We start from the raw sequence: 27,377 nt of genomic DNA, 5'->3' as shown, positions 1-27,377 counted from the left end.
ATGGGGCTCTGAAGCTCAGAGGAGATGGTCCTCTCTCAGCTCCTAGGCTGCATCTAGTGAGACAGCAATTCAAGCTGGAAAGCACTGCCTGGCTTGTCACTTTTCATCCAGAAAGTATTTGAAGAGAGCATATAGTATTATTGTGTCATAATTTGTTCTAAACTAAGTTTCTGGGCACCAAGACAGCCAGATGGTTAATTCCACCACTTTTTTTTTTATATGAGGAGAAGAGAGGAGGGAAGTCCCCTGGCACCAGGTTCTGGCACAGCAGGCTGAGCCCCAGCGCAGCAGTTGGGATTGTTGACCCATTGAATGTGCCCAAAGATCCTTTTCAGCCACACAAAACCGTTCAGTTTTTTCATTAGCATATCAGAGGTGGAGCGGTGGTGGGAAATGGCACAGGCAACAAAGCTGGGAGCTCGGAGTCTTTGTCTGGCTGCAGCTTAGGGAGGCAGGAAAAAAAATTATAATTGGCCATTGGCCGTGCAGTGACAGACAGATGTTGACATTTTTCTCCCTTGACTGATCAAACCCCACCCTCATCCCAAGGTTTGGAGGAATGCTGCCAGCTGCCCCATTCAGACAGGCAGCTTTCTACCCACTCTCCAGAGTGACTGGGCCAGCATTAGTGTGGTATAACCTGCATAGAGAAAATTGAGAGGGTGAGAGAGATTGCCTCTGATTTGTTTTTTTCTTCATTTTTGTCACACTCTAAATCAGATCTGAAATAAGGTTTTAATTCCAATTTGAAAGGGCAGGCAATGTACATCAGGTAAATGATCCCAGCTCACCTTTGAACCCCATGCAATATCTATGGGAAGAGGCCAACCTGCTTTAGACAGCCTTCCTTTTCTTCCTTGCCAGGAAGAGATGTTTGGGGACCCCAAAAACTGCCCAGAGAATTCCCACTCCCATATACTGTAAAAATCCCAGACCACGAGGTTCATTCAGCTGCACTCCTCCTCCCTCCTCCTGGCAGCAGCCATGAGAGGAGCACCGGTTCTGCTTCCTCCTGACCTGACCACCCAAACTCCTGGGATAGGAAGAAGGCGGGATTTGAAAGAGGTGACATTTTTCTTGACACAGCAATAAAGTCAGCCTGCATGCTCAAAGGACAACTCTGCATCTTTTCCACTTGTTGCCCAGATCACAGACCGATCCCTGGAGGTAGAGCATCTGCCAGTTCATTGCACATCAGACTTGCCCTAGAGCCAAGCAATATTTTTCTATTTTTCTGACATCGAGCTTAGTTGCATTGAATATCTCATCTATCACTTCTTGAATATCTTGTCTATCACTTTTCTGTATGAAGAAAGTCTGCCCAGCTCCATGGCTGTTATTCTGAAAACTTTTGTCTATGCAATGGCCCTTGCTTCTGCAGCAGCACTGGGGCAACACGTGAGGACAGCCTGTGGTCATGAACGCTGCCTAGCAAACCTCTGTGAATGCCTGGCAGTGCTGCAGAGACAAGCCCAGCTGGCCAGAGGTAAGACCAATCCTTGCCCAGCTCCAAATTACTCACAATGGCCCCAGCAGGGAGGAGTGCAGTGCAGATGCCAGTGTCCATGGCAAAGGGTGGCCAAGCTGTGTGTGCTGCTGAAATTGAGCAATTTCCCATGCAGTCATCACCCTTCTACTCTGCTTCATCAAACAAACTTCCCACAAGCTAAGCTTTTGCCCAGCTTTTGGCTTTTTCCAGTGACAAATGATGATTTCATAAGGTTTTGTTTCTGTTTTGAAAGGCCATCATGAAGGCTGTACTTAAAGCATCTGTTTAGAAAATGCTGATGAGGGCAATGAGCCTATTAAATGGTGTCTGGTGCAGACTGGAGCAGAGACTGTGAAGTCTGCATTTCAAATCAAGAGCTGAGCACGGATTTAGAGTTTAATGCTGTCATATTCAGCTTCTTATAAGATCAAGGACCCTGTCTGTCCTCAGCCAGTCGATGAGGAGGATGCTCATGCTGGGCATGTTTCCTTATGAGTGGAAAAACCTGGGCTCGAAGAAAGGGCCCTTCACACCATTCTGTACTTCAAAGGCAATTGACTCACCCAGCCTGGACAAAGCAACCACAGAGAACTAAAGCTTTGCTAACTCTTCCCTCAGGCCAGGCTGAGCTGCTTCAGAGGCGAGAAGGCTTAAGTGGTCCCAAACACCCAGGGGTAGGGAGATCAGACCTGTCAGCACACACTTCAGCTCCTAGCTCAGCAGCTACTGGTCTCTTGGGAGGGTCTTAAGATTCAGGGTTGGGGTCCAAACATACATATAGCTTCAAAGATATGTGCACAGTTGTTAAGTCCTTTGTTTGTTTACAGATAAAATGTACTAAGTGAATATAAAACTAGATTTCAATATGTTGTATAAATTATTTATTGCAGATCCATTGTAAACTCATGTAGCTCCTAGTAATTAGCCTAACCAAAGTGCAGTGGATATGAAGACTCATCCTTCTTCTGCCTTGTCCCAAAGGAAACACACAACCATAGAGCATAGATTTTAAATACACAGCATTTCTTTACATGTACATCTACAGTCACAGCTTGGAAATGAGTTTTTACCTTCTTCAGATGCACAAGGCTCACAGAGCAGATTATTCTGCTTTATGCTTGGTTCTTGCCCTTCTTGTTAGGGCTTTGCAATGTGAACATTTTTCCATGGAGGCTTTACTGTCTGGTAATTTTTCAGCTCTTTTCTACATCAGAATGCACGCTTTGTGGTCAAAAGGGCCCCTTTCAGTCCATCCAAACCCTGGGCTGGATCAGACTTAAAGCTTCTTATCTCATATTAATAGCTAAAATCTGTCTTGCTCTATTCTATAGCCATGAGGGTTATTAGATCCTCAGCCAGAGTGACTCATTACAAGAGGTTCATAGCAGTTACATGGGTGCAAATTTGGCCTTGCATAATTCTGACTGTGGAAAAAAGGGGTGGGAAGGAAAAAGCAGTTTGACTCAAACACCACAGAGTAATATGTAGACTCAGAAAGGAGTGGGAAGCTTGAAAGTTAATCTTATTTTCAATGATTATTATATCTAAATCAGAACTATTTTTCAGCTGTGATGGAGCCTATTTTAATGAGGAAAACACAATCCTCTTCACCTCTGCCAACCCAATAAGGGTATTTGAAGAGAACACTTGTATTTTCCATTTAAACTCATAGAGTTCAGCCCAGGTTGTGTTCTGAACTGGGATGGGAATATTTGTATTTACACAGTTTACTGATCTGGTCTTAAGTTATTGCACTTAGAAAGGTAATGTAAACAAGCTATAAAAATTTCATCTAATAACCTTCAGGATCCAGCAATTTTAAAGTAAATCATACAATTCAAATTAGCAATTATGGTGGTCTAACACCTAAATGTAAGTTTTGCTAGAGATTTACAGCTACCTTCTGTTCACACTACTAAGCTAAATTTACAGTCAAGCAATCCAAACTCCTCTATGTAGGCTCAGACGCTGCAGCATCTACTTGTTTTTTTTCTGAAAATAGGTCTAAAAAAGTCTGAGAATCTGGAAAAAAGGTGGCAAGAAAAACTTTTAAAAAGATCTTGTAACTGCTGAAATTAGCACACCTTCATTTTACAGCTGTAGCCATGCAGGGAAAGAAACCCTTGCCAACAAAAAATGCTATGCTCTTCACATTTTGGTGTCAAGGTTGTGTTATGACCCTATATTCTTTGTATAGGTCACCTTGCTGCAAAAGAATTAAAAATAATACTTTCTTATGAGGTAAGAGAAACATTAATAGCTAGCTTGATTTGAATTCAGATTAAGGAGCGACATGGCTGATTTTTAAATAAGCAGCTGCTAAAGAAATCCCCAGATCACATCCTGTGCTTGTAGGAAATCTCTTAATACTTGCTAAGAGGGAGCCTGGGAAGATGATTTGAAATGTGGCTGCTTTTCCAGGATTCTCTCTGTGGAACTTTTTATAGGACTGGTCTTGGTAACTCCTCCAGCAACTGCTCGATTTTGTCAGGGAGATGGCTTGACTGTCCATCCATCCATCCATCATCTCCCTCCCTGTCCCCCTGGCATATAATTTAGCATTTCAAGCACAGCCATCAGTAACCAGGATGAAAAATGTGCAGAGGTGTTCCTTTTTAAGATGACCACCTCAATATGCATCTTTCCAGCACAGAAGTTTACTTTTAGTACAGGATGTGATCTATTGCTTAAAAAGTCATGCCTGGTCAACTCCCCTCATTTTCCTTGTTCATGGACATGCAGCATGGGAAATTGAAATACCTTAACAAGCTCAGCACTGGAGGGTAGAAAGGCAGTGAGAATATTAGCATGGGAGAGAACACTTGCTATGCTTGATAATCAATGCCCAAAGGCTGGGGGAAGACAGCTAAATTATCACACATGTAATTCCCATCTCCCTGGAGATGAGTTTTTCTGCTGAGGAGGTAGGAATGGAGCAGTCACACTTTGAAGCACTTCTGATACACACATGGATAACACCCAAATCTGCACAGGGAGGACTCCTGCAGCAGAAGGATGAGGTATTTACAGAATTCTCTGAGTTGGAAGAAACCCATAAGGATCATCAAGTCCAGCTCTTAAGTGAGAGGCCCATGTGGGGATCAAACCCACAACCTTGGCATTATTAGCACTGTTCTATAACCAACTGAGCTAAGTATTTCCACTGGCAGATAAGAGAAAGATACAATAGCTTAAGAGGAGGGACCCAGACAGCCCTTCTCAGCCCCATGCTCCTATGACCTTCAGCAGAAAGGTCTCCAGAGCTGAGCTGCTGAAATGGTGTGGTGGTGAGAGGACAGAGGTCTTGGTTTGCATCCAATCCACTGGTCAGCCTTTCCCTTGGAGGTTCCTGCTTTACAGATATCAGCCCTGATCTGAACCACAGTGGTGACCAGTGATGGTGACCAATTTTCTTATCATGTCTGAGCAGCATTTTTCCCTTCCCATTTTGCAGCATATTTACATACATCTGTGATAGAGATTTTAAAGACCATAAAGTTGAACTGTGAAAACCACAGTCTGCTGGAAAAATAAATCCCTGCCAGCATAACTGTATTATTCCCCTTTTGGCCAAACGGTTGAGGAAGTGAGATCTGCTCTCATTTTGAAGGCAGACATTCTGCAGATGCCTTGATGAGGACAGGATGACACATAAACCCTGCTCTAGCTCCATTCTGAGATCCCAGGCAAGAAGAAAGCTGCTTCATACAACTGGTAAAGCAAAGAGCACATCCAGATTCACTTGTCTTCATGGCAGTATCTGCTAGAAAATAGATACAGAGCTAAACATCAGACATGAAAAAATATTTTTGAAAGTTTGTGGACAAATGCCATACGTTCCTTAATGGCATTTGTCTGTTAGTAACTCCTGGAATAAGAAATGTTTTCATTCTCGGTTTCTGCATTTGCTTCCTCCCTTTTGAGTCAACAGGAACTGAACCTATAAGTCAAAATAGCTTTCTGTCTCCAAACAGACTGAGTCAGTATCATGGTTTAAAGAGATAGGGGAATGCTATGGACAGTTATGAAGCAAGAGATAGAATTTCTGACAAAAATGGGTTGAAAAGCCACAAAACATATTACAGCTTCAAAGCTCATCTCCTCATAAAGAAAATGTTACTACTGTTTGAACCAACCGGGCTGCTTCCCCAGCCAGCACTGCTGTGACAGTCTTTGCCTTTTAAGATGTAAAATGCTTTATCACTTCACAAGCTCCTGCACACCACTATTGCAGCAGCAAAAGTAATGCATAATGTTCTGCCTTGGTGGTTTGTACTGTTAGCTCCCCCCTTCATTAAAAGATAGCTGTTTTCAAACAAACCTTGCCTCTTGCCATGTGTGTATCTACATTTGAATCTGCTGTGGATATGGGAAATGCATTTGCACACATGCATTGCAGCGTCATCTGCATCTGTGCATAGCAGTGCTTGTGACATGTGGAACAGAAGGGACATTGCCAACACCCAAAGCACAGCTGCTCACGGCTCTACACAGAGGCAGAGGTTAATTTTGACATGGATCCAGCAGACTGTGGAGTCAGTCAGTGTCTTGCTCGTTCCACTGTGTAAAATGGCCCAGAGGAGGTGTGCCAGAGGCAGCAGCCCATGCTGGGACAATGCTTGTGGGACTGGTGTCAGAAGCTCTTGGCAGGCAGCACAGCCCTGCCTGGGGCTGGCCTCACAGAAGGGACATTTCCATGGCCTCAGCTCACTGCAGAAAGCAGGCTAGTTAGGTCAGCCTTAAAAATGAGGTGTAACTAAGCAGTGAAAGCAGTATTTCTTGCACAATAAGAATATTCAAGGAAGCAGTTTGGATTTTGGGGTAAAATGATTTATTTTTCACCACTTTATGTATTTTCTTTTATTTACGTCCTGACATCTATAAAGACAAACTGCTCTGGAATGCCTGTCATCCCTGAAAATAAGTAAATCATAAAAAAACATGAGAGATCAGGTCCATTTGGGGTCAGAAGAAATGAGGGCAACAAACTCTACATTGAGTAAACTTGGGGCAGTCAGTGCCAGCTAGGATTACCTTGACACTGGCTCCTTGTGCCTTGGTCTGCTCACTGAGCAGACCAGAAAAGCAGCATCAGTCCACCCAAAACACCCCAGCTGATCTCAGAAACTGAGAGAGGAAAACCAACCAGGAGACTGAGCCCTCTGACCTGTACCTGGATGGGGGGCCATGTGGCAGCCAGGTTGGCCAGGTGGGAAAGATTCTGGAAGAGCTCCCTGTTGCCTTCCTGTCCATGACCACACTCCAAAACTGTCTTTTCCTTTCCCCAGGAGCACAGCTCTGTTCTAATCAATCTAATTTTATCAGTACTGAAAGAAATCACAGCTGGTTTAGATCTAAGGACCTCACGATGTGTTTGGAAGTCAGACAAGATACTCAGCAAAAAAAACCAAAACAAAAATCAGTGGAGAGAAGAGGTATCCAGAAGCAGCAGAAATGTTTAAGATGCCTTTTTGATGAACAGACTGCAGCCTGGCAAAGCTTCAAAGAACTGCCCAAGGGCTATGGTAGTCCCTCTGTCTGCATAAATAATGTCACTTTACACTGTGAAAAGAAACCTCAACCATTTTGATATTATTAAAAAAAAAAGTCTAGATACCACTTTAAAGAGAAACTTCCAGGATGGAAACATTTTAGGTGCTCCATGTTGGTTACCAAACTGCACTTTGGGTGATCAAATATACTAGAAATTTAAAATTTGACATTTTTACAATATTTATTGTATCTGCTTTTCTTTGCTGCCATGTGGTTAGGCAATTAGACTAAATAGTTTATCATGGGATTTCAATCAGCCTTTCTCTCAGGTTCTCATGCATTATTTTAAAGTGCTTAGCTTGTAAACACTGCAGGGTAATATTTATTTGTTTAAAAGTGCTTTCATAAAACCCTGGAATGCTTTGTTAACCCTAGATCACTTACGAACAAACAACCATCCTCAGACTATGTTGTCTTCCATATATATTGTGGTTTAATCCTGTACTTAAAAGTGATTTTATATAAAGTCATATGATCCTTCAAATGCTTCCACTTTTTTTTCTCACTAACTGACACAGAGAGGTCACTTCTCTTCCTCTGCAGTCACTTTTTCATAGAATACACTTCCCTCTTCCCATTTATTTTTAATACCAGTGGTTTCATCCACAGGAATATATTTGTTATAGAAATAAACCCCTACACTGTTGGTAACCAGAAATGGCTCTGAAAGGCAGTTGTGGCGGAAGAGTTTCCTGTCAGAAAATAGGTACAGCTTTACCAGCAACCACTACTGCACACTGGCTTTGATGTATTTCAGATTTGTTTGCTTATTTTATCTTTTCTTCATCTTTATTTATTCCATCATAGTGCTCAGCTGTCTAAGAGAGCAGCAGGGTTATGTCCATGAGGGCTGCCACCATGGCTGGGCTTTTATCCATGAGTGCTTTGATCTTGCTCTATGGTCAATCCTTCATGAATTTGTCAGCTTGTAGGTAGATAGATATCTTCTGGGCAGCTCCTTTGCATCCTGCCGTATCCTTGTCCACTGCTGTTGACTTCTCCTAATGCCAGGAAGTTTTGGGAGCAACATCATCAAGAGATTTGGCAGGTAAAGAGGCTCCAGTGAACACACTGCTGCTGCTGGGCAAGGACGAGGGCCAAAGGCTGTGGCAGTGTCAGCGCGTGGGTGTTTGGGTGTTGCCACTGATGCTTCAGCAAAGCAGACACATGCTCCCTGCCTTTTGGCTTTCTATTGGAAAGATGATTGATTTCCTCCTGAAACTGCTCTAATGCAAAGTGGTGGTTTCCTGAGAAAGCCTCATTTATAAACTGTGGGTGGGTAACGAAGGATGGGAGTAAGACCTGTTTTTCGCCCCGTAGAGAGAAGGCTCTTACAGTTTGGCTTTGTTCTGGACTGAACAAGAGGAGCAGAGCACATGTGGTCTTCATTAGTGGCGCTGCTTTGAAATGCCTCCAAGTGCTTGGGTTGTAACTTTAGCCCACAAAGGGGTGGGGGAGTGAGGAAGGGAGAAGGGAAGGAGGGAAGAATGAGGCTGCTGGAGTTATCCCTCTGAAATCCATACTTGGACACACTTTCTGTTTTTTCCTTCCCCCCTCCTTTCTTTCTTTTTCTTTGCTTTTTCCCCCTCCACAGGCACAAGATTGTTCTTAACCTTCTGAACTGGGAAAATATATTAAATTTTTTTTTAAATTCCACTGCTTTTCTGTCAAAGCAAAACCAAGATGAGTAATCTCTTCTATGTTGTAAAGACTAAATGACTGAGTAGAACAGTTATCACTGCATTGCTCTTTATGCATATGTGCCTGTGTATATGCTTTTGTGGTCACATGAAGCCTGTGAGTCTCCAGCAGGCTGGAGTTTAAAAAATGCTTTTGAAGGAGTGGTTAGAGAGCATGCAGGAGACTGGGGACTGATCTGGGAAGATGAAGTAATGGGTGTTGATCTCTGCTCATTAGGAACTATGTCACAGAACTGCAGCCTAATCAACATGCCTGGCCTCCCACTGCATGGTGCTTCCTCATGCTTTAACACTGTACATCTCTGCTCCTTCCCAGGAGCTAATGAAGAAGGAATTCGTTTGGAAAAAGCCATACTAACTCTGCATATATTAATTTTCCAAGACTGTGCCCAGCTATTAATTATATTTGGATTTCAGCCCTCTTAAATTCACAGCTACATATATATGGCTTTCCATATCATAAATCAGTTGGAAACTGAAGAAAACTAAAGAATATTAGCATAAAAATAACAAACAGCAAATACAAAGTGTCTCTCTTAAACCCAGGGGCAAATGGGATTCCACCCTGCAACCAACAGGAAATGGGGATATTTCACAGCACTGAGAAAATTACATCCACGTTTCAGGCTGCTGAAGTATCCCTTTAACTCCTGAATGAGTTTGGGAACAGCATTGTCTTCAGCTGGCCAGATGTATAGCATGAAACTCTTTCACACACCCAACCACCCACTTTTCCATTTGTGCTCCCTCCCCAGGGAGTCTGAGTTTCCCAGGTTATGGACATTCACGTGAGAAGTACAACAGTTCTATCAAACAGGCTGAAATAAAAAGGTGCTGACATGGGAAAGGCTCAATTGCTTGAGTGCAGAAAGGCAGCAGCCCAGACCTGCATCAGAAACAGCTGCACCTCCATGGCAGGGCCAGAGGAGACCATCAGATCAGTCTATAGAAAAGCTTCTCTCTGTGAGGTTTCAACCATAACTGCCGAAACAAATATCTCTGCCCGACTGCAAACCATGGCTGATGCTCACAGGACAGTGTGCTCAGAGCTGTGGGTAGAGGTTGTAAGCAGAGGGCTTGGTGCCTGGTCTTCTTCACATTCACTCAGGCCCAGAAGGTATTTTGCCTCTGTATTCCCTTTGGTCTTTTTCCTTCCCACTGATGCTACAACACCCAGTGATATACCAAGGGTGCTGTAATAGCTCTGTTACCAAAAGCACAGTCCAAACACTGTTTAACAAACGAGGCTTGTACAACAGAATGAGTGCTATACATAGCTATGAGCAACTATACTTAACTGGAAAATACTTCTCGCCTTGCCTACATAAGGATTTGCCATTCAGCATCCATATGAGGCTGCATCATTCAAGAACATCATCCAGCTTAGCATATAAAAATGTTGGGGTCTTGGGCTAAATTGTTTGGTGTCAGAGGGGATTGTTGGCAAATGCTGCTTTGGTCCAGCTGTGTTTGCCCAGCATTGTGTACAGACCTGGCCTGTGTTCTGCTCTTTCTTGGGAACAGGGCAGAGGGGCTCCAGCATTAGGGCAGAACTGAGCAAGTTCTCCATCATCCTCCACAGGGCTTCTTGCTGACTATGGAACAATCTTGGGAAATGTCAGAAAGTGCCAAGGGGGTGCAGGAGTGAATGGTACAGGCTATTTCATGCTCACAATGTATTAATCCAGAAAAAGAACACTTTGCCTTCATAAAGCATAAGCACTCATAGGCTAGGCATTAGGATGTGGGAGTTGCCTCCTCTTATTCCTCTTTCTGTATATAGTAATAAAATGCAGGGAGGTATTATCATCCCTGTGAACCACAAACTGTTTTGTATAGACTGAAATACTAAAAACCCCCTAACATTCAGGTGGGCAGATAAGTTGCAAAGAAAGAAAAAGCTTAGAAGAACGGGTGTGGTGTTTTGAAGCATGATTATGACTAATTACATATTTTAGGAAACCAGTGCACAAACAGCCTCACTCTAATCTGCCAGCAAGTTCACAGCCAGGCAGCTCTCTCAGTTCATAACCAGGGAGACCAGAATCAAGCTCAACACAGTAATTTTTATACCATTTGGCATTCTAGTAATGACTACAAAAAGGGAGCATAACCCTTTTGTCTCTGTACTTCTACAGACATATTTGCTGTGTAACTATTGCACTCCATTCATAGCTCTTTCTAAAAGCTTGGGCTCACTCCTACTTCTGTAGCTCTTCAAATACTCATTTGTGTCAGAAAACCAGCTCTGAACAACACAGGGCTCTACAGCTTGCTTCTTATCTCACCTTCCCCAGTCTAATCCTCTTATAATGCTATTGGCTTCAATATTCACAGCGCTGATTAATGCCACTGTAAATAAGATAAAATCAGATTATAGCCTATGTTGTTCTATGAAGAAATAGAAAATCGTTGAGGATAGCCATTTAAAATCTTTTGTTTAAGAACAGAACTAGATTTTTTTTATTCTAAGTACTCAAAAAGGTTGTCTTAGGTAAATGCCAATTGCCAAATGGATAAAATGGATTAGTATCAATACACACCCAAAAGTCAGCAAACAGATTCATACAAGCTCAACATGTATGATGCTAATTCATTTCTGACCAGGTCACTAATGGCCACAGATACAATTCCATGTTCATTTTGGAATTGTCTTCACAGACCATACAGGCGTTCCTTACTCCTCCTTAGTGCCAGGTAAAATGTGCCATATAAAACAGTGCTGCACTCCCACTGCGTGGTTAGAGCTCCTGCTGTCCAAGTGACCCACTTCCCAATGCACACATGCTCCTACAAAAACCCTGTGTGTTTTCCAAGAGCCTCCTGATGCAAAGGCAATCAGCTTTGGTGAGCAAGGGCTTAAAAAGTTTAAAATTCAGAAGTAATAAAGTAGTTCAGAATTTCAGTCTCTCCTTGAGAGTAAAGCTGCAAACCATTCTTTTGATTCCTTTCCTCTTGTATGTAAAATAAACCAATCAAAACCAAAATTGTGTATTATAAAAGTCTCTAATAGCAAGACCTTAAAAGCTAAATCATATGTGTATAGTACAAAGGTTCACAAAGTAAATCTGCCAGTGTTGTTGCAAACTGTGCTGATTACCAGACAGCTTTTTTTCCCCTTCTACTTTGGATTATGTGTGTAGTGTGCAGAGGTACACTTTAGATTAGCATGGACTGAGTGATGAATCACATTATAATTCAGAAGAGCATGTATTTTTTCAGATATGTGCGTGTTCTGTTTGTATCAGAATATCAATGATGTATTTTCTTCCCTGTGTTATTTTGAATATTTCTCTTGTGTAGAGAGAATAGAAATTGCAGATGCAGGGAGAGATTTTCTTTTCCTGAGGTAAATAAACATTTTCCATCAGTTCAACATTTGGTTTCAGGTTTCAAGTTCAAATTTGCTCTCATGTTATCCATATCCTTGCCCACTCTTCACAATAGAGACTTTCTATAAACAATATAAGTTTCTTTCATAAAATGCTCTGATCTAAATTTTTGTAATGTGACCCCTGTTTTCCCATGTCAAATGTAAGGTACATTATTTTCAGAAAGTAAAGGCTTAGCATGTTCTAAAACTTCAGCAATTAATCATTGTCTCAAGTGGGAAATCTGAATATTAAGTGCTTTCCAAAAATTTCTTCTTCTCTCTATAATGGGGCTGTTTGTAGTTGACACAAAAAATTATTACTTTCTTTAGGCATTTTTGAGTCACTTATTTTTACTACATGGTTCCCAATATGCCTAACATATATCTAGTGTTTATTAACCTGAAAAGAAATACATTCTTTATTAAGCATTTTGAGACCCACTTACAGAAAAACTGCTACAAAAGAGCCTGGAATTAATAACAATAAGCCACAAGTACCAAATAATCATTCAGATCTTACCATCCTCCACAAGTACCAAATAATGATTCTGATCTTGCCATCCTAGCCATGAAAATAGGAATAACATATCTAATTCATTCATTGCTTTTTATACTTCCATTGTATTACCCATGCTGACTTTTTCTCTGTGATAAAACAACCTCAATCTTTCTAGTGTCTCTTCATTTGGATTTTAAATGCATGACAAACTGGAGGGAGCCTCTAGAAGAGGAAATGTCAATGCACAAAGATGTGACTGAAGATGTGGAAAGGCTGGGCACAAGAAGACACCTCTCCTCCTCTCTGCGCCTCTGAGGGAGATGCCAGATGAACTCACATACAGCAGAGCCCTTACACACATATAGCTGCTCCCATAGCTGCTTCCCAGGAAAACACACCAAATGTATGGAATTATAGATTGGGGAAGCTGATGCTGAAGGTGAGGAAAGAAGGTCTTGGGCTATGGTCTTGGGCTTGGTTCTCACTCACACTGAAAGGGACTTTTCATATCCCAAGTCTGGCTTTGGAGAGGGTCAGCAGAATGTAGAATTTTTGCATGCATGGCAGAGCTGAAAGGGGATACAGATATTGGGAGAAGGAACAAACATGAACATGATGAGGTACTGTACTGTTTGCCTTTACAACAGACTGTCAATGTTGACTGTTCATATACAGACACCAACACACTATTTTCTAATACTACTCAGAAATCAACCTTCAATTTTCCTGGTTTAAATTTTCTTTAAACGTGGGAAAGAATAGCTGTCTCTTGGCTGTAAGTTTGTTAACCCAGACAGTAATGACATTGCTAACCTCCAGGTCTCCAAGGGCAGTTAAAAGTATGAGCCCTGCAGGATTGGCTGGGTCGTGAGAATTTAAGGATCCCATATCTGTGATAAAAATCTACTTCTTTACAAGATGCTTATAGTGCTTGATTTTCTTGAGGACAGCAGGAGTCAAAGAGCATGAAACCTTCTCTTTCCTTGCTGTGCCAAGGCTCTTTCACAGTCAGTGCTTTGTCCAAAAGCTCTCTGTGTCTTCCTCTAGGTGACAGTCCCAGGCCACGTTTTCTATGCTCAGTGGCGCTGCCTTCTCTTTCTAGCATGTCTGCTGCTTCACCTTCCTTCATTCCTTTTCATTTACTCATGAATCACCATTAAACAACACCATATGCTATAGAGGTGTCATTGCTTTGGACTATGTGTTCTTGTGTTGTGGTGGAGAGCATACTGTTTTCTTCTGGCTTGCTCCACAATGATTTTCTGAGCTGCTCCTTTGCACCATTTAAAGAACACGGGCTGCACCTGTCCAATTGAGTTTTTCTCTGAGGTTCACTGAAAACAAGCAAACAGAATCTTGAGACACCCTCCTGAGTTTCGGCATCCCTGGGTAAGCAAACGGAATGTCAGCCTTCTTTCCTACGCTACCTGTACTGCAAAGAGTGTTTATTCTGACAACAATCTGCAAAGTACAAGACTGTGTTGTCATAATTGGAAGGTCAAAAAGTAGAGGAACTCTGGCATTTTGGCCTTCTCAAGATGCTGCTTACACCAGTAGGCTGGTTGTATTGGACTACTTTTTGCCTCTCTTCTAATTACTGTTCTGTTTGTTGCAAAGCAATGAGACATTGCGCTCTTGCTGATCCCACATTACTTGACTGGTTATTGCCATTTGGCATCATAAAAAACAAATATGACAAACCTAGAAACTACATTGGATATGTTCGTTATGTTTAATGAAAAATTTTGCTTTGGATGATCTAGAAACTCCAGCTTTGTGACAGCAGCTGCACATAAAGATTCTTCCCCTATGTAGGCAATAGTAATTTTTATTTACAGGATGTACCTTTGAGGAAAAAAATTCCTTCTTTTCCATTTCTCTCTCTCTTTCAGTAAAGACCACCGAAAACAAAAAGGTTGAAATGTTTGAAAGGGACCTATGTCAGTCTCCTTTTAATGAACCATGCAGGCTCCTCTGGGGTAAGACAATTTCAATTGCACAGAAGTGAAGCTTCAGTAAATTCTCAGTTCTTCTAAGTGAGGTGCGACTTTTCAGGCAGTGATTTTCTGATCCCTGAGAATTGTGGTTGGATAAATAACTCAAAATAAAAGCTCTCACAAGGGTTGATGGCTGGTTCTGCAGCAGTATGTTCAGAACCCATATATATTCCTTTCCCTGAAAATCTAGTAATGGCAGGGCAGAAATATTTATCTGAGTACCAAACTGCAAGCAAATGCAGCTTAATATTTGCAGAACACAGATTTTACATTTGGAATTGATAGCATGCACACAACAATCATGATTCCATATGTTATGCCTATGCAGTGAGAGCAAGGGAAGTGGAACATGAGCCTCCACATCCAGTCAAATCAGCTCTGGACTGGACTGCATGGTTTGACAGAGTACTTACAAACAAGGATTCTTTTTGGTAGATTGAAATACAGGTTTTGGACCAAAAAAGATGAAATTGCAGGGGAAGAAAAGGAAAAAATCTGCAATAAGGAATAAAGATATTTAATATAAATAAAGATTAATTTGGTGATGTGAAGTTTTTAGGATCAGTTGAATAAAAAAATTATAAAATTCTAAAATTATTCTAAATTCTGATTCTAAAATGCTCTTCTTCACATTGTAATTAGATAAGGTTTAACACCAGACAGAAATCTAAGACAGTGATTCATTATAGCTTACAGAGAAGTAATGTAAACTATGTTCAGATTTAGTCCAAAATAAAGAGTGTGTATCTTGTCAAAGCTCAGTGTTTGGGCTAAGTATGCTTCAGAGCAAGAGGCACAGCTCAAACATAGAAGTGCTGAAAATTTCCAAGCATTTTCAGTGTGATTCTGAGCCCTGGCAGCCCAAGTCTGTGATGATTAGCAGCTGTGGCTATTTTCTGAGTGCTTTTATGACAACACATTGCCATTCATATGAGAACTGAGATTGAAATTTCTGTCTTAAAGGCCTTTTCAACCTGAGTGATAAAATACCAGAAGAAAACAAGCTGATACAGAAAATCTGAGTTCTTGAGACTTGTAAGATGTTGTTTCAGGATTGTGGGATGTTTTCACAATTCAGTTGCCCTGATGCAATGCCATGATGCAATGCACAGAAGATAGAAAGTAGCCAAGACTGCAGTAGCCAAGAAATTCCCAACACAAAAACATGCCTCGAGCTATATTGCATCCTTTCTTTTGCCCAACAGTTAGAGGCAACAGTGATTCTGCACACAGAACAGCCAAAAATTGGCAGCAAGAGCTGGAACATGTAACAGGAGTGGCTGCCAGAGTCATCCATGGTGCCAGCAACCTCACAGAAATGTGCCTGTGTCAGAGGATCCTGCTGGGCTACACCTGTTGCACCAGGACAAGAAGACTCTGTTCCCAGAGGTGCCAGAGCCCACTCACTTGTGCCCAGTGAATGGAAGAAGACAAAGCAAATTGTAGATAAACCAAAAGAAGTGGGAAAGAGCTGAAATGTGTTTTGTGAGCCATCATAACCAATAACCAATGGACAGCACAGACTTCATGTCTATAAGAGATACAAGGTACTTACAGAGCCTGGGAGAAAAGCATTATATACAGCCTCATAAGAGGGAGATGTGGGAAAAGTCAAAAAACAGTAGCCATATTGCTCTCCATAACTGGAAACAGCTCACAAGAAATAAATGCTGAAAGTCTACTCAGGCAAGGAACAGTTCTTCCCCCTTTCTTTCCATTTGCAGGGAAAACTGAGGTGGTCCAGTATGTACAGAACATCCTAAATCTTCTCTGCAAAACCAATACATTATCTTAGCAGTGCAGGGTATCTAATCACTCTGAGATGGTAAATGCACCCTCCCTCCAAATTACCTCTCATTTTTCTCTTCCTCCAAATTACCTCTCATTTTTCTCTTCCTCTCCCACACTCACAGCCACATGGTCCCACCATGTCTTCATAACAGCTTTGGGGCTCACTGGACCTTTCATAAACCAATCCAATTCATTAGCACAGTAAAAACTTGCCCAGGTGAATAATGTTGGAAGGAAAGAGGGAACTGATGAGCTAGTTCAAATCACAGTGAGTCTGACTAGATTCCAGTCTGGGGAAGTGACAGGATCATTAGGATGAGAGCAGACTTTGCCATTTTTGACAGTGGGAGCTTAAGTTCAGTTCACTCTCTCTCCTGAAAGACGTAGATAACTCACATAAAGTAACTGAGCAACACTCAACTCTAAAACTCAACCACCGCCTCCACTTTAAGCCAAAGAGCTGACTTACCTTGGGTTTCTACTCCATATCAAAAGCATTCAACTCTGAAGCTAAACCAAGATTATCCTGACTGCAAGACCAGCTTTCAGTAGTAAGTAGCCTCCTCACTGGGTTGCAAAAGCAGGCTTACGTTTACTTATGTAGTCTTTGATTCCTGCGCACTTTTATTTTTGATTACACAGTGGCCAGTAGACTTCCTCTTGCCTAGGTGGTTTTAAGCCTCATCTGGAAACCTCAGAGTCAATTGTCTTCTAGTGGAAGACAATGACCTGTAAAGTCAGGCCTCTTAATTCCCATGGAATTCCATGGTATCCCCATACTGCCCCTTGAGCGTTTGGAGTTATCTGGTCTGTAGCTTGGAGGCAGCCATCCATCCAAGGCCTTTAATTCTCTCTGTTGTTGCCTTTAGCCAAAGCTGGCACTGCATTGATTCATTCCCTCAGATCCCAGCCCCAATGTTTCTGCACAGAGGTGCCCTGCAAGACCCCTGCCCACTTTTAATTATTCAACATTTTCACAAATACTTCACAAGGCTTCGAGCCTTGAGAAAAAATGAAGACTACTTTTTAACAGATAGATAAAACTGTCTTTGTGTTCTGCTGGAATTACCCTGCTTGTTGAAAGGAGGCCCACTAAAGATAAGCTGAAGAGATCTGCTTTTAATGAAGACCTTTCTCTTCTGAAGCACAGATGGGCTGCACTGAGTTTGCATCAGCTTTTGACATCACTTCCCACCAACAATCTATACAACAGCAAAACCTTCAAGGCGCTTAGTGGCTCAAGTTGAGCAAGTCCAAAAGCCCAGCTCAAATGCTGGGGTGAGAGCTGCAGCTAACATCAGGCTTAAGGAGAAAGGAATTTTGTAGCAGAGGGTAACTCCTCCCTCTCTGCAGGAGAGAGCTCTCCCCGAGATAACCCGCAGACCAGGGAATGAACTTCCTCAGGAACTTAACTGACCACAGCAAACCACACCGTTTTTGGGGTTTTTGGGGTTTTTTTTTTGACCTTGCTCTTGCTAAGGTAAACACATATCACCATTAAAAACAGGAAAAGAAAAACCACTGTAAAAGCCTGACTACCTTATAAAGCCAAATCACCATACCGAAACATAACACCTCCCCTGAAGTAGAATGGGCCCCCATGACCAATTTCCATCACCAAACGCCCAAATACTCTGATATTACAGAGATGAAGGAGGAGCAAGAAAAAGCTTCATGCAATACCTCTGCATTGCAATATACCTGCACTGTCAGATTTGAAGGGATGTGGATCTGCATACCTGTGAGATTCTCACTGTACGTATCTGGAAGTTTTAAGAAAGCACACAAATCACACAGTGATCACAAGCCAGGCTGATAACACTTTGCCTTGAAAAGGGGTGCTTTGAAATGGTCATTTTCTGTGCACTGGAGGAAATATAAACCCTTTCTCTGGATTTCCAGTAATGACAATGCAGAATCTAATGCCTAATAGGAAAAACCTTATGCTTCACCAAGTTCTACTTAATACACTAAAATAAAACTAGCCTCCTTTGTTTGTTCATGGATGATGAGGCAATTTCTCCTTTGAAGGCAAAAAAAGGTTTTTTTTGGTTTTTTAAAAATAATTTGCCATATTAATGGATGAATGACATCATGAGAAGACTGGATATGAACTACTCCTTGGAAATGTTTGTGTTAGATTGGGCAAGAGCAAGTAAAAAAGAAATGTCCTTCTTAATTTGTTAATGGAAAATTTAGAGTTTCTACCTTTTAGGTTTTCCTTTCCTTGGGGTTTCTTTTGGTTTTTTGGTTTTTTTATCTGCTGCAGCTGTGTATAAGAGTTTCTTGCCTTCTATTGACAGGTGTTGATTTTTGCTAATGGATTTGTATAGCCATATTCTGTCAACACATCAGTATTACTCAGTGTTTCAAGAAATGGACTGAGAATTGGAGCCACATTCAGGGACATTTAATGCAAACCTCCAACTGCTTTTAAGAAACCATATCTAAAAGCTCCCTTCCAAGGCGCTGGAATGTGAAGTATGTGGGAAATGTTATCTTATTGGCCTCATGTCTGCCAGTGATTGTGAAACAGCTTCACTATTCTGGGAAAAAACAACCATGATTCCAGGCAAAGAGAGTTTCATGTAAGCTTGTTAAAAGCTTTAGGAAATACAAATAACACAAATCTAGAGAAAAACTATAATGCACCATCACATGAAGAAAGAATTGGTGTGAAAAGATTGCCATTTTTAATCACTTCACATAAAAACATGTGGAAACTGAATAAACTGTAGATCTAGTGCAGCTTGTTGAACCAAATTCATCTTTAGATTATTTGTTCTCAATGTGGTCTGTCTTCCCTGGAGATAACAGACCATTTCCATGGTAGTGTGTCACATAGCCAGGTGTGAGAGAAGAATCAGATGCTGAACCATGGTGCCTTTCCAAGGGAACGAGTGCAGTCTTGCACACACTTAAAACTAGAAATTAAATTCAGTCCACTTCTCAGGTCTTCACTTTAGTCACTTCAGGTAGTCCCAGAGAAGGGTGTAGCAAGTACATCCACTGTGTCATGCAGTGCTTGTGAAGAGACACTAGGTGTGGAGTGAGGGTTGTTTCTCTCTGGGAACTTGCAGCATCTTTCATCACAGAAGAGGTAGATTTCCCTGACAGACACTAAAACAAATACTTTTGTACAAGTATTTCCTTTTCAGACCCAATATAATGCAAAAAAACAGTGAGATTTTTTTCTCAGAGAGATAACATGGGTCTTAAATGAAATGAGCTTGTCTCTGGGCATAATTTGAAGGTTCTCTTAATATTTACACAACCAAGTAAAAATGATGTTATGCTGTGTAGCTATTTCCATTTCAGTAGTCTGTTCTTTTCAGTGGTGTTAGGACATAATTTGGGAAGTTTCCAAAGTTTACCTTGACAATCATGTTAAGCTCCCTATCAGCTACACAATGTCAATACACAATGCATTACATATAGGCTGGTTGCTGGCCAGCTGGCATTTTAAATAAGTAGTTCAGGGAAAAGCAATTTTGGTGAGAGCTGGCCACAGCTGGCTTGACATTAGACTAAATTTTCAGGACTTAGCCTTGCCAAGTCTCCAGGGGCTTAAAGACTTAACATTATTTTAAACTTTCACTGACTCAACAGCTTCAGTAAATAAAGAGGGTCTGAGGGATCTTGGCATGTCAAATCCCTGCATATGTAACTCTGTGTATTTCACTTGCTTATTAAATACATATATTTTACACTATATCTGTTTTTTGCACAATGCTTTGAGTGTCGTTCTTGTTGCAAAGTAAGTAAGAACTGCTTCCTTGAACATATGCGACCACTGCATAATGTAAATATTGCCAAATGTTGCCTCTTGGCCTTTGGAAGACCATAAGAAATATAAATCTGCAGAGAATAATGTAGTAATACAATGGAACTAAGCTTGTAGTACACTAAAAACCATCTGAAGTTGTCAGAAAGTAGTAATTGAGAAATCAGAAGGTAGGCTGTTTTAATCACTTTTTTTGCACATGGTTATTTCACTCCCAAATACACCAAAGTATACACCAGTAAAATTCTCATTAATTTACAATATGTCCCTGCAGAAAATAGTAATTGAATCACAGTTATAGATTACTGTTTTCTGGTAGGTATTTTGGAAATAATTCCAGCTTCAGCCTAATTTCTTTTTTTTTTTTTTTAATGAAAAGTCCTATTTGAAACCATTTGACTGGAATATATCAAACAAAGTACAGTGTTGATAAAGACATAACGTTGTTATAACTTTAAAATAGTATTCCTTCATTATACAAAACCTTCTGTAAGTCATAAATATTGGAAGAAAATCAGAACTCTATTTCTTATAGAAATAAATTGTTCATAAACAGTTCAGTACAGCTCTGGGTGCATCATGTTCTAATTGCTTCTGGTGAGCAATAATATTTAAAAGACTTCCAAATAAAAACACTTTTTTCTCCCACACAGTTTATATCTTCAAATGTTAACTGATCCTTTTAAACAATTAAAAGGAGATTTTTGAAAAACTGTTGTCCTTATCTGCAGACTGAGAAACAGGCATATCTTCCAATTCATCAACAACCAAGCTGTGACAAGAACTCAGAAATTCTAAGCTCAGAACCTGGCAGATACCTTTTGTCCAAAAGGATAGGACAAAAAAAAAAAATCTGAAGAACATGTCTAAAGATATACTTCGAATATATTCTGCAACAGAAAAACATTACTAAGAAAGCAGTTACAGCTAAAGCATGTCAACAGTTTATATTTGTAATTAAAGTGAGGCTTATTATTTGCTTTCCCAACACTGTGTCATAAGAACTCACAAAAATCAGTAATTGTCACTTAGTTAATGATGCAGAGAACCTTAATTATGACTTTTCCTAATTTTTGAAGCTTGACACCTGAGATTTTAATATTCCTATTCCAAAACCCTATCGTATAACATGAGTAAAGTAGAAGTGATTGATTTAGGAAGTTAATGATGCAAAGGAACTGTCAAGATTTTTAAAATATCCAGTAATTTGCATTCATTCAAGTAGCCATGAAAATTTCACAGAAGAATAAAAGTTGAATCAATTCACACATGGGTGGCCAGACATGTCAACAGCAACTAGGTGAAGACGAGCTCCTTCAGCCCATCATTCCTGTAGTAGGATCTTCCCTCCAGGAGGAAGCTGGGTGATCATTGATGAAGATTCTGCTTCCTCTCAAAGATGCAATGGTGGTACAGTCTCAGGCATGGTAATTGAATTTTAGAAACTTTCTTGGAGTAGATTGTATCCTTGTGCAGACTTGGTATGGCACACATTGCAATTCTGCATTGCAAAAATTTTTCTGGCTTCCTCAGTAGCTTCCTTGAGAAAGCAATATTTGGAAAACAACAAATGGGCTTTTCAGTTTTTGCAAGCTTGTTCTTGCAGTGAAAAATAAGGAGAACCAAGAGGCAGTGTCAGAGCAAAATATTTTCTGCTCAGTCTATTTTTAAAATAAGGCAGAAAGAGGGTTTAATGTTTAATAGCACTTTTGATATCTGAAGATTTTTATGCTAGGATTTTGATTTAACAGAGGGATACAACAATGTGCTGAAATCAGAATACAATCACAATATAGTAATTGCAACATACAACTGGATCACAATACACATGTCATTACCATTTCCATTCTCCCTACGGACACTTTCATGATGTTTGGCATCCTCAGTCTCAGGGAAGGAATGCACAGGTTGGAGCCATTTCAAGCATGTTGCTGTCTTTGAAGTTCATTTTATTGATCTCTCTGTTTTCTCACTCTGTGCTAAGCCATGGATACCCTTTCCCATGCTGGTCTCACTAATTCAATAAAACATTCACACTTTTTTGATTAACTCAGGGAAAACTCAGTGTCTCAGCTGATCCACTCAGCTGATCCAGGCTGTTATCAAAACAAAGGCATCCCTACTTTGTGTGGAGATGAATTCAGCTGATGAGCAATAGCTGTGGTCACTCCCTGCATTCTTGCTGAGCTTCATGAGCCCATCGATTGCCTTCTGAGCCTTCTTCCATTGCAGGATGGGTCCATCAGCCTCAAGCATTTGATGCCAAAGAGCTCATCAGAGATTGTCAGCAATTGCTCCACAGACTATGGGTAATAAACGCTTGAAACAACAGAATTGCTCTAATGCCATGAAGCCAATTCCAAAAAGAAGGGTCACTTAAAAGTGATTTTGTATGTTATTCTGGGGGTTGGAGAGCAGAGAGAGAGAGACATGTAGAAGGCAAACGTCCTTCTTTCCTGTACAGAGAATGGCATTTTTTTCTAAAATAAAGTAGAGGAGAAAAATAACTGCATGGAATCCTTTTCCTTTTTCCCCCTCATTTTGCCCACTGTACTGGGCTTTGGAGGGTCGAAATGGAGCACCTGGGCTCACTGTGCTGCTTACCCAACTTCCAGAAAGCATGATTTATGCATCACAGAGTCTCCTTATATATCACATAAAGAGTAGAATCTTACTTTTGTGGGTCTTATACAGCAGCTTGCCCAGAGGAAATCTTTTAGAAAGATGATGGTACTAAACCCATGCTCTCACACTTGCTAAGGCTGGGACTGACAAAATATTTGGGTTTATAGACCTAGAGCCAGAAGAAAACACACAAGTAAAGCATTTTGGGTTGGACTAAAATTAATTAAATGCTTCTTTTTTCTTGCCAAATAAAGCAAGAAACAGAAGGTAAGTTTGAATGCTTTCCATGCAATCTAAAAAAAAGTCCCCTTATTGTTTTTGAAAGGAATTTGCAATTAAAAAAGAAGGACAAGAGAGCAGAAGGTTTAAGTGTAGAAAGCTGTTGGATAATAGCTGTAACCTTGTTCAGTAATTCAGTGATTTTTATACTCTCTGCCCAGGATTTAAGAGATCCAGGTGCATCTTATTCTCTTCCTTTGGCAGCTCAGACTCAAATGCCCTACCTCCAAAAAAATGGATTTTAACCACCAAACCATAGAATATATGTTAGATTGCTCCCCTTCTGTTGCAGTCTCTTTAGCTTTGGTCATGCTCAGTCTTTTCAGCCAGAAGCAGACAAGAACAGCACCTCAGACTGCTGGTGGAAGCATTAAGGTGATGTGGCCATGGTGGCCATGAGGAAAGTCCAGCCCCAGGATGCATCTGTCCCCAGCTCTGCTGAGCTGAAGGACCATGCAAGGTGTGAGGCACCAGAATTCAAGTTCCTGGCCAGCTGCACCTCCAATCAAGTGCACAGTACAGATCTGTAACCACAGGACAGCAAAAGTCTGTACACACATGTTTACACAAGTGAATTGGCCAGAGGTGTGGTTTTAGAAGCACAAAATGGATTTGAATCCAGCTCTCCCAGATAAAGAATGAGTTGGTCCAAAGGGACTTTCGGCCATTTTGTTGGCTTAGATCCATTTTTAATAACCAAAAGCAATGATCCTATTCACCTTCAATTCATAACTTTTTTCCACAAAACCATGTTTTTCAGAAAATCCTTGAAAAGAAGACTAATTTCCTCCAGCTCTATGCCTGGCATTGTGCTGATATGCAAAATCACATTACACAATGCAATAGAGCAGAATATCTGATGGCGAAAAGAACCATAATGACAGCTGCTTTATGAGCTTCTCCTGATAAATATGAATGGTTAATATAGGAATGTATATATATGTATATCCTGGTTAGTAATTTTCATGTTCTAGCTGTCTTTTATCTGGGAGAATATTGACCTGACGGTCTTCCACAAAACCTGAATATTGCTATTCTTCTGCATTGTTATCAAGTTAATTAGGGAATAGGGCAATTCTCCCACTGCAATTCTTCCATCTGTTTCTGCCTTACCAGTTTCACATTTTATGAAAATGCGCCAGACAGCAGCTCCATCCAATATGTTTCATGTTCACAGTATATGTATGAAAGACGGCTTAGTATCAGCAATTAAGCATTTACTGGCCTTCATTTTAGCTCAATATTTCTTCTGTGGAGGGGAAAAGCTCCAGCTCCTGAATGATTTGTCACAGTGACTCTGCAGCAGCACACATACAGCATAAGGAAAATTGCATTTCAGCCCCACACTAGGCTGTGCCAGTAAATTGCTAAATGATAAAATCCTGATGCATATAAAACAGTCTTGTTTACATGATTATGTTCCTGTAGGTTCCAAAAAATCTCTAGATTGCATCATACTATATCTTGTCAAAATATTTATTAAAAGGCAGCCCCTACCTCAAAGAACTTATACTCAATAGAGACAAAAGAAGGAGTAGAGGAGGCTAAAGCATTCAGGGCAGGGAGAGACCAGGCAACAGATTTTCCCCAGTAAGCAAGAACTCTGGCACTGCCTCAATCCCAAGTCATTGCTCTAATGACAGAAACACACAGCTGCCTACAAGGCTAACAGCATTTCCAGCTATCCACTTTTGTGCACCCAGGAATAGTTTATGTTTCAAGAAAAAAAAGGGAAAAAACACAAATTAAAAATATGGTCAATTGCTGCATGAGACATGTAAAGGAATATGCTGTCCTTCATCAGGCTGGAATGAAGCAGCAACCCAAATCATTGCAGACAGAAGACACCTAAGCAAAAACAGTAATCCATGTATTTTTGGGGTCATTGGTCTCCAGGGTCAGGAGCTGTCACCATCTTACTGGTAGTTTTTTGTCATGAGTATAAAAATGTATCAGAATGAGGCAAAATAGTCCACAAGATGCAGCACATTTATAGGGTTTTATGGGGAAGCAGAAAAAGTGCCTTCACATAACAATGAAGGCTACACTGAAGAAATCAGGTGAAAAAATAGAGACCTGGTTAGGAGGGTATACTGTTCTGAAACTCTTTTAACTTACAGTACTTACCATCTTTTTCATTTCTATGATCTCAGGGCACTCACTATTAAATATTCCAATGTTTCTGGCTCATACAGAATACTAAAATGCCCTGAATTTGATGGCATAGTGAACATTATCATCAGCTGATAAACCACACAATCTAGTCTGAATCATCTGATGTTGAATTTCAGGGGTTTTTTAAGTCAAATTGAGATATGAAAGAATCTTCTGCTTCTTCCCTACCATCTTCCAATTACCGTGAATACCTTGAAAGGCTCTGGAGAGCCTTGTGGGTCTGAAAGCTCATACTCAATTGCAACTGGTGTTTGTCAGAGTACTGTAGTTATTAAAAGTATACATTCCTTGTAAATGTCTTACCCATATAAGGAACATTTTTATCAGACAGTGGCTCACTAATAAATATTAGGATTATGCAGTCCTCCAAATAGCAAGAGATCACCTGAATAGCTATACTTACCAGAAGCTCACTTTGTGCCAGAAAATAACATTCATTGATATAAATGGCAGTCTGCTGCATTATTCAAGAGTCTGATCCTGCCAAAAAAAAGTTATATGCATGTATTTAATAAAATATGTTAAGAAAATGTAGTCAGCATCTGCAGACTGATGTAGATTCAAAATGTTCTGGTTTGAGGAGCGGAGTTTTTCACCTTTGTGTGTGAGACCCCATGCAGATGCTATAGCCTAAAACACCTGAAGTTTCCCGCCTAACTCTACATTTGTCAACTATAGTCAACAATATCTGCTAAAAAAGAGCTAAAACACACAAAAAAAGCAAACAAAGATACAAAAAAACTACCCAACCCTCAAAAAAACCCTACAACATTCCTACAGAAGAGCACCATGTCTTTTTTGCAGTGCAAGTACATATTTTATTCAAACAGTTCCATTTTACCTAGTGGTAATTTAATATAGCAAAGCAGAACTTTTAAAACTGTGGGTCACATCAGCAAAAACATAGCTTGCCCTTCAGTGAAATGTGGCAACAAGTGGTTTCCTCCTTTCCTGTGACAGTAGAAGGAGTTTCAAACCCTGCTCTTAGCTGCTCCCTGCTGCCTCTCCATATAATCCATCAGCCAAACCATCAGCCATCCCATCTGCCAGCTCCACGACCATCTAAGATTTTCTCACCTGCTTCACTTAAAACCAGTCAAGTTATTTAAATATATTTAAATATATAGTCCTATATAGGAATTAGGCCAGGCAGCTTTCCACCATGACAGGCAGCAGCCTCCAACTGAGGAACAGCACAAAAGCAGCACCAAAGTCTCCTTTTAGGAGGAGAGGCAGGAAGAGAGGGAGAGGGTGCTCACCCAGAGCTAAAATCCCCACTCCTGCATTTGAAAGCATTTCATCCATTTTCCTGTCAGAAATCCTGGACAGAAGTAATGGCTGTAAATCTCTTCTGTCATCTGACTTTTTGTAGTGGATGCCTTGTAAAGAGCCATGAGATGAAGAATTATTTTTTCCTCAAGTCCATAAAACCCAAAGTGCAATATTTTATTTTTGAGTGGTTGGATACAATCAGAAAGTATTTGCAGTCTGAGTTACTCCAAAGGTTTGTCTGAATTTGGTTGAGTTTTTGGGGTTTTTTTTTTGACAAGAGTAAGCACATACATAGTGACCTTTTCCTAATGATCTAGAACTTCAGGACTTCCATGGACTATAGATGTGGAGTTACTTTTCCTTGTGCTTTTGCTGAAGTTGGCTTGCTTTTTTTTTTTTCTTTTTTTTGTAACGCACATGATGCCTTTCTGAACAAAACTGAAGGATTTATCTTGGAAGCCCTGGGATTCAGAAGGCATTACAGAAGATGGACTCAAGCCAAGGACCCTGCTCACAATGTGGGAATGAATGAGATTTGGTACTACAGCTCCCTCAAGACGATACACAATCATGATCTGCAGTTCAGTGTTGAAATGAATAAACACAAACCATTGTCATGCTTTGAATAAGCAAAAGTAAACATTTCAATGAACTCCAGAATTTTTTAATAATATTTTTTCCTAAGAATTTTATGATTTCCATTCCTAGGAAGGTTTTGAAATCTCTTGATTTTGTTCTGTTGTGAAAGGAAGTAAGTATTGAGATCCAGCAATTTCTATGGCAGTTCTAAAAGTAACATGGCTCTAAACATGTATACTATTTTTTTGTACTATATTGAAA

The sequence above is a fragment of the Lichenostomus cassidix genome, chromosome 1 (assembly GCF_008360975.1).
Source record: "Lichenostomus cassidix isolate B80296 chromosome 1, HeHo_3.0, whole genome shotgun sequence".
NCBI lineage: Eukaryota > Metazoa > Chordata > Aves > Passeriformes > Meliphagidae > Lichenostomus > Lichenostomus cassidix.
Note: the sequence above shows the minus strand (reverse complement) of the source record.